Source organism: Orcinus orca, chromosome 2 (assembly GCF_937001465.1).
Source record: "Orcinus orca chromosome 2, mOrcOrc1.1, whole genome shotgun sequence".
NCBI classification, from domain to species: domain Eukaryota; kingdom Metazoa; phylum Chordata; class Mammalia; order Artiodactyla; family Delphinidae; genus Orcinus; species Orcinus orca.
The window spans coordinates 6,359,757-6,368,802 of NC_064560.1; the positions used below are offsets into that span (position 1 = coordinate 6,359,757).

Consider the following 9,046-nt stretch of genomic DNA (forward strand, 5'->3'; position numbering starts at 1 on the left):
TAGTAAAGATGATCCAAAATCTTGGAAATAGAATGGAGAAAATATGAGAAACGTTTAACAAGGACCTAGAAGACCTAAAGAGCAAACAAACAATGATGAACAACATAATAAATGAAATTAAAAATTCTCTAGAAGAAATCAATAGCAGAATAACTGAGGCAGAAGAACAGATAAGTGACCTGGAAGATAAAATAGTGGAAATAATACCACAGAGCAGAATAATGAAAAAAGAATGAAAAGAATCGAGGACAGTCTCAGAGACCTCTGGGAAAACATTAAATGCACCAACATTCAAATTATAGGGATCCCAGAAAAAGAAGAGAAAAATAAAGGGACTGAGAAAATATTTGAAGAGATTATTGAAAACTTCCCTAATATGGGAAGGGAAATAGTCAATCAAGGCTAGGAAGCGCAGAGAGTCCCACACAGGATAAATCCAAGGAGAAATACGCCAAGACACATATTAATCACAAAAACTAAATACAAAGAAAAAATATTAAAAGCAGCAAGGGAAAAACAACAAATAACATACAGGGGGATCCATATAAGGTTAACAGCTAATCTTTCAGCAGAAACTCTGCAAGCCAGAAGGGAGTGGCAGGGCATATTTACAGTGATGAAAGGGAAAAACCTACAACCAAGATTACTGTACATAGCAAGGATCTCATTCAGATTCAAAGGAGAAATTAAAACCTTTACAGCGAAGCAAAAGCTAAGAGAATTCAGCACCAGCAAACCAGCTTTACAAAACATGCTAAAGGAACTTCTTTAGGCAGGAAACCACAAGAGAAGGAAAAGACCTACAATAACAAACCCAGAACAATTAAGAAAATGGTAATAGGAACATATATATCAATAACTACCTTAAATGTAAGTGGATTAAATGCTCCAACCAAAAGACATAGACTGGCTGAATGGATACAAAAATAAGACCCATATATCTGCTGTCTACAGAGACCCACTTCAGACCTAGGGACACATACAGACTGAAAGTGAGGGGATGGAAAAAGATATTCCATGCAAATGGAAATCAAAAGAAAGCTGGAGTAGCAATTCTCCTATCAGGCAAAATAGACTTTAAAATAAAGACTATCAGAAGAGACAAAGAAGGACACTACATAATGATCAAGGGATCAATCCAAGAAGAAGATATAACAATTGTAAATATTTATGCACCCAACATAGGAGCACCTCAATACATAAGGCAAATGCTAACAGCCATAAAAGGGGAAATCGACAGTAACACAGTCATAGTAGGGGACTTTAACACTGCACTTTCACCAATGGACAAATCATCCAAAATGAAAATAAGGAAACACAAGCTTTAAATGATACATTAAACAAGATGGACTTAATAGATATTTATAGGACATTCCATCCGAAAACAGCACAATACACTTTCTTCTCAAGTGCTCATGGAACATTCTCCAGGATAGATCATATTTGGGTCACAAATCAAGCCTTGGTAAATTTAAGAATATTGAAATCATATTAAGTATCTTTTCCGACCACAATGCTGTGAGACTAGATATCAATTACAAGAAAAAAACTGTAAAAACTACAAACACATGGTGGCTAAACAATATGCTACTAAATAACCAAGAGATCATTGAGGAAATCAAAGAGGAAATCAAAAAATACCTAGAGACAAAGGACAATGAAAACACAACCACCCAAAACTTATGGGATGCAGCAAAAGCAGTTCTAAGAGGAAGTCTATAGCAATACAATCCTACGTCAAGAAACAAGAAAATCTCAAATAAACAACCTAACCGTTCACCTAAAGCATTAAGAGAAAGAAAGAAAAAAAAACCCCAAAATTAGCAGAAGGAAAGAAATCATAAAGATCAGATCAGAAATAAATGAAAAATAAATGAAGGAAACAATAGCAAAGATCAATGAAGCTAACAGCTGTTTCATTGAGAAGATAAACAAAATTGATAAACCATTAGCCAGACTCATCAGGAAAAAAAGGAAGACTCAAATCAACAGAATTAGAAATGAAAAAGGAGAAGTAACAACTGACAATGCAGAAATACAAAGGATCATGAAAGATTACTACAGGCAACTATATGCCAATAAAATGGACGACCTGGAAGAAATGGACAAATTCTTAGGAAAGCACAATCTTCCAAGACTGAACCAGGAAGAAATAGAAAATATAAACAGACCAATCACAAGCACGGAAATTGAGACTGTAATTAAAAATCTTCCAACAAACAAAAGCTGAGGACCAGAGGGCTTCACAGGCAAATTCTATCAAACATTTAGAGAAGAGCTAACACCTATCCTTCTCAAACTCTTCCAAAATATAGCAGAGGGAGGAACACTCCCAAACTCACTCTACAAGGCCACCGTCACCCTGTTACCGAAACCAAAGATGTCACAAAGAAAGAAAACTACAGGCCAATATCAGTGATGAATATACATGCAAAAATCCTCCACAAAACACTAGCAAACAGAATCCAACAGCACATTAATCCAAACAATCATACACCATGATCAAGTGGGGTTTATCCCAGGAATGCAAGGATTCTTCAGTATACACAAATCAATCAACGTTATACACCATATTAACAAATTGAAGGAGAAAAACCATATGATCATCTCAATAAATGCAGAAAACGCTTTCGACAAAATTCAGCCATTTTGATTAAAAGAACTCTCCAGAAAGTAGGCATACAGGGAACCTACCTCAACATAATAAAGGCCATATGTGACAAACCCACAGCCAACATCGTTCTCAGTGGTGAAAAACTGAAACCATTTCCTCTAAGATCAGGAACAAGACAAGGTTGCCAGCCCTCACCACTATTATTCACCAAAGTTTTGGAAATTTTAGCCATGGCAATAAGAGAAGATAAAGGAATCCAAATCGGAAAAGAAGAAGTAAAACTGTCACTGTTTGCAGATGAGATGATACTACACATAGAGAATCCTAAAGATGCTGCCAGAAAACTACTAGAGCTAATCAATGAATTTGGTAAAGTAGCAGGATACAAAATTAATGCACAGAACTCTCTTGCATTCCTATACACTAATGATGAAAAATCTGAAATAGAAATTAAGGAAACACTCCCATTTACCACTGCAACAAAAAGAATAAAATACCTAGGAATAAACCTACCTAAGGAGACAAAAGGTCTGTATGCAGAAAACTATAAGACACTGATGAAAGAAATTAAAGATGATACTAACAGATGGAGAGATATACTGTTATCTTGGTTGGAAGAATCAACATTGTGAAAATGACTATACTACCCAAAGCAATCTACAGATTCAGTCCAATCCCTATCAAACTACCAATGGCATTTTTCACAGAACTAGAACAATAAGTTTCACAATTTGTATGGAAACACAAAAGATCCCAACTAGCCAAAGCAATCTTGAGAAAGAAAAATGGAGCTGGAGGAATCAGGCTCCCAGACTTCAGACTGTACTACAGAGCTACAGTAATCAAGACAGTATGGTACTGGCACAAAACAGAAATATATGTCAGTGGATAGAAAGCCCAGAGATAAACCCATGCACCTATAGTCACCTTATTTTTGATAAAGGAGGCAAGAATATACAGTGGAGAAAAGACATCCTCTTCAATCTATGGTGCTGGGAAAACTGGACAGCTACATGTAAAAGAATGAAATTAGGACACTCCCTAACACCAGACACAAAAATAAACTCAAAAGAGATTAAAGAGCTAAATGTAAGGCCAGACACTATAAAACTCTTAGAGAAAAGCATAGGCAGAACACCTATGACAGAAATCACAGCAAGATCCTTTTTGACCCACCTCCTAGAGAAATGGAGATAAAAACAAAAATAAACAAATGGGACCTAATGAAACTTAAAAGCTTTCGCACAGCAAAGGAAACCATAAACAAGACCAAAAGAGAACCCTCAGAATGGGAGAAAATACTTGCAGTTGAAGCAACTGACAAAGGATTAATCTCCAAAATTTACAAGCAGTTCATGCAGCTGAATATCAAAAAAACAAACGACCCAATCCAAAAATGGGCAGAAGACCTAAATAGACATTTCTCCAAAGAAGATAAACAGATTGCCAACAAAGACATGAAAGGATGCTCAACATCACTAATCATTAGAGAAATGCAAATCAAAACTACAATGAGGTATCACCTCACACCAGTCAGAATGGCCGTCATCAAAAAATTTACAAACAATAAATGCTGGAGAGGGTGTGGAGAAAAGGGAACCCTTTGCACTGTTGGTGGGAATGTAAAGTGATACAGCCACTGTGGAGAACAGTATGGAGGTTCCTTAGAAAACTGCAAATAGAACTACCATATGACCTAGCAATCCCACTACTGGGCATACACCCTGAGAAAACCATAATTCAAAAAGAGTCATGTACCACAATGTTCATTGCAGCTCTATTTACAATAGCCAGGACATGGAAGCAACCTAAGTGTCCATCGACAGATGAATGGATAAATAAGATGTGGCACATATATACCATGGAATATTAGCCATAAAAAGAAACGCAATTGAGTTATTTGTAGAGACGTGGATGGACCTAGAGTCTGTCATACAGAGTGAAGTAAGTCAGAAGGAGAAAAACAAATACCATATGCTAACACATATATATGGAATCTAAAAAAAAATGGTTCTGATGAACGTAGGGCCAGGACAGGAATAAAGACGCAGACATAGAGAATGGACTTGAGGACACAGGGAGGGGGAAGGGTAAGTTGTGACAAAGTGAGAGAGTGGCATGGACATATATACACTACCAAATGTAAAACAGATAGCTAGTGGGAAGCAGCCGCGTGCTTTGTGACCACCCTGAGTGATGGGATAGGGAGGGTGGGAGGGAGACGCAAGAGGGAGGAGATATGGGGATATATGTATATGTATAGCTGATTCATTTTGTTATAAAGCAGAAATTAACATACCATTGTAAAGCAATTATATATACTCCCATAAGGTTGTTAAAAAAAATTATTCAGTAGATCTTAAGCTTATAAATCAAGAAATAACAGTTAATGCATGCAGTATCCTATATGGAGACGAAAACAGAATGACTTGCTTTTATTCTTCTGCCTGATCAACTTAAATACACATAACATACACAGATTCTTTCTCCAGATTAGTGAATAAAAACAATTTTGATGAGTATTTGTAAGTAAACATTGTCACATTATATATGCTATCATATTTAAAATTTGCCTTCATGGTTGAGGATGGGTAAGAAGATTGTTTCTATTCAGTGAAATAGCTGTTTTGGTTTTTCTTTTCGAGATGAACAGCTTATCTTTAGGAGTCTAAGTAATTACAATTTTTTAAAAAGAGTTATAAGTTTGTCATTTTAAATTTCAGTGCCATCTGTTTACTTAATCAAATCACTTGATATTTGAGATGTCCAATGGCCCAGAACTTATTTTTATATCATTGGAACTGTCTTCTTGACCCATAGAGAATCACTGAACACATTTTGTAGGACTGGGAGAGATTTTTCACAATTGAGTTTTATTTGAATGTCAGTGTTGAAAATAAATTTTAATAACCTTTATGAACAGGTTGTAAAACTTCAGATAATTTATGACCATCTTCTCTATGTAATCTTTAAATGTTTAAATTGAACTCTGCCATGTTTTATAAGTCATCTTTTCTATCCAGTGTAGACATGGTCATCTTTTTAATCTTAGCATCTGTGTGAAGCAACAAACATGATACTGTACTGTGACGTATTTTAGAGAACGTGGTTGGAAAAAACGTAGCTTGCTATCCTATGTAAATAGGAGTTTTCTAGTTAATATTGAGGGGGAAAAGCACAGAATCTAACTGCAGGGACCTTTTAGGAGCTCAGAGTCATCAAGCAGCAGGGGTTTCACAGAACCCGCCAATAGAAGGTTTCTTGGTGAAGAGAGGACAGTCCGATGACACAGTTGAGACGTTCTGCATCTCCAGATTTCTGGGAAGGACTTTTTTTGACACCAGCTCTGTAGGCTGGCAAGCGTCTTCTCCTTCAGTTTGCTCCTTTCTCTCCTGCACTTCCGAGAAACACCAGAGAAAAACTCTGCAAGGCGTGTTTTCCACTGTGAAGCAGACCCTCTGCCTTTAGGGGTCCCCTAGGCTTGCGCCTGGACTTGGCCTAGACTCCTTGGAAAGTGGGCACCTGGAGAGCTGTCAGGGATGCAGCATGCACCCTTGCGGGCACAGGTTCACAAGAAAGGTTTGGAATGAACCTGGGATGCAGATGGAGAAGGGAGGTCCTGTGAGCCATGGCCCAGAAGGGGACTGTACTTGAGTGTTTCCGTGACGATGGATGTGCCTGCAGAGACGGGAAGAGGAGGCACCCAAAGCACGGCCAGCAGTCTCCTCCTGCCCACTGAGCCGGGCAGGTTCAAAGCTCTGCCCTTGCCTTGGGCACAGCGGCAGTGCCTCTGTCCCTGGGACATACCTGAGGGAGGGCCTCTAGAAAGGCTGCTGGTTTAGATGAAACCAGGAGGCTAAGTAAGGCTCAGGCTGTCCGCTGGAGACAGTGGCTGGGGGCTCCTGTCTCAGCCCCGCCAGCCCCACCTCAGCCCCCTGTATCCAGCCGGGCCAGTGGGAGAACTGGGAAGGGGCCTGCCCCCTCTTCACTGTGGCTAATGTTTGCTAGGCCAGTTATGGTGCACCAGTGATGCAGTGTTTTCCCTCTTCTGTTTCCCTCCCACTGTCCCCTTTTCAGGGTTTTCTGGAGGATTTTGTTGTTGTTGTTTTTCTTCCTCTCATTTGCGTTTGAGGATCGTGGTCAGTGGAGCCCCACCATCCCCTGGAGGGACCCTGTGGTTTCTGTGCGCAGAGGCACCTGCTCCCACTTTGATGAGGGTGAAGGGCAGCGGGTTGCCGTTTGTTATATTCATGCCCCTCCACCACCACGGGCGATGCTTTAAAGGTTCATTCAACTCCTGTACAGAGAAGGATTTGCTATGTTTGCAGGTGGGTGTCAGCATCAGGACCCATGGGTGTCTTCCCCACCCACCAGGCACCTTGACTCTTCGATCCAAAGTTCCTTAAAGGGGCACAGCCTGGCCTGGTCCGCAGCCTCAGGGGTCTGGGATCCCTGTGGCGCTTCCTGAAGTCCAGGTTGGCAAGAGACCGTGGAGTCTGAGGCCAGCCGGAAGGGGGGCTCCTCCAGCAACCCAGGTGGCAGCCGGTCCCTACCTGGGACCCTTCCCTCCCACCCAGCCAGGGGGCTGGGTTCCAAAGCGGTGAGCGAGCTCGTGGCCTGGCACGGGGCTGGAGTCTCCCGGCCCCGCCGGGCAGTGCGTCCAGGGCCATTCAGGTGCCAAGCATCAGGAAATCATTTTGTGCAACCACCTGAAGCAGAGATATTTTTAAAAAAGCATAAATTATTCTCAGTGGTGCTGTGATGATCCTGCCTTTTTCTTTTCCCCGTGACTTCGCATCAGTGATTCTTTCACATCAGGTAAATCTTGAGAAAGCCTTGGTGCCCCTCCCTCCCGGGCCCCACTCAGTACCCATGCGTGTGCACCCCCAGCCTTTCTCAGTAGTTAAGACGTTCTAGGCAATGCCATAGGCACAGCTGACTGTGTCTCTCTCCAAGTGCAAGAAACTCAAGTCATCTTAAAAAAGTACCCAAAAAAAATTTACAAGAAAAGAAACACAAAAAAATCTTTTTAGGCCAGAGTTTTCTACAGGTACTAATGAATATTTTTCTTAATCCTTGGAAGTTTTATGTGTTTAATATTTCTTAGTACCAGTAGCATTAATTTATACTTTTGTAGCAACACAATATTTTTATAAACAGCCAGTGCGTTGGCTCAAGTCTCCACAAGGGGCTTATGCAGGGTTTTCTTGGGACCTGTGTACAATGTACTGTATTTAAAAAAACAAGTTACCTAGTGTCAGCCTTGCTGTGTTAATTAACAGAAGACGTTGTTTCCGGTCTCCTGTGTCATTGGTGTGGACCCAGCAGTTCTCCAAGGAGTCACGTTGCCCGGGGGTTGAGTTGACGGTTCTTGTGATATGTAAACCCCCAAGACCAAACTTGAGGGTTTATTTAGGCTTTTTTTCTGTTTGTCCTTTGGATTTTTGGTTTCATTTCGTTTTGGTACCATTTGCCATTTACACCCAAATCAGTTTTGTGGTGTTTAAAACTTTTACTGATGTCAAATGGAGGAAAGGAACAGAAAAAAAAAAAAAAAAAAAGATTTTTACAAGGTAATAAAATTTAAAACTGAGCTGTTTAAATGTTGCTCTTTTTACCTGTCTGTTCTTGTCCAAAAGTGGGACATTCCTAGGGAGAAGAGGAAAGTTCCACTTGGTTCCTTAAATCGCCAAAAGCCCCTGCCGGAAATTCAGCACCCCCTACACCCCGAATTCTTGCAACATTATTTCCCAGTTGGTTGATGCCAAGGCAAAAAGACATCGTTTTAATGGTTAGGGAGGATCAGTTGCTTAAATGATTTCATCTCAGTGTTGTATTTATGGTTTGACAATAAAACGACCTTGTGGGGGGGAAGGATGTGGGTGAGGTGAATTGTAGCACAGTGTACGTACATGGACCTCGTCAAAGAAGGAGACAGTTTCTGTTAAGTAAGGTAGAAGAGAATGCTCCAAGAAGGCCTTCTGAACGATGGCAGAGTAAAACCTTTGGATCTGTACCTTGGGAGGGAGCGAGCCCTGTGTGCATGGGCAGGGTGTTCACATATTCCATGGTACTCTTCATGAGTTAGTTGAAAACCTGCAGATCTCCTGAACAGGTAGAAGAAATGATTTTGAACAGTAGATGCTTAAGGAATTTAGAACTTTATTGTTAAAACAAGGTGGTGTAGCATTTGTTTTATAATATATTAAATCTTTTCTTCTTTTAGAAGCCAGGCCTTTTCGTACTGAGACATGTTAATATACTTTAAATGCCCAAATATTACCTGATAGAACATTTGGACATTTGTCCTGTTATGTTTTTCATCTCTCTAATCATCATTTTTCCCTTTGCCTCATTGACTTCCTTTTTTATATTTGGGGCCTAAGATTAAATTACTTGGGTCACTTTCATATTTTCCCCTTGAATTGGAAC

General features: G+C 40.2%; 1 protein-coding gene and 1 long non-coding RNA gene across 4 annotated transcripts in view; one reads left to right on the plus strand and one right to left on the minus strand.

The window, feature by feature from the left end:
* MINDY3 (MINDY lysine 48 deubiquitinase 3) overlaps positions 1-9,046 on the plus strand; it is a 94,451-nt gene that overhangs the window by 48,766 nt on the left and 36,639 nt on the right. The gene's annotated exons all lie outside the window — the stretch shown is intronic.
* LOC117196125 (uncharacterized) overlaps positions 4,147-9,046 on the minus strand; it is a 224,209-nt gene continuing 219,309 nt past the window's right edge. The window contains exon 13 of the long non-coding RNA XR_004476189.2: positions 4,147-8,721. This is a non-coding gene — a long non-coding RNA (uncharacterized LOC117196125). The remainder of the gene's footprint in view (positions 8,722-9,046) is intronic.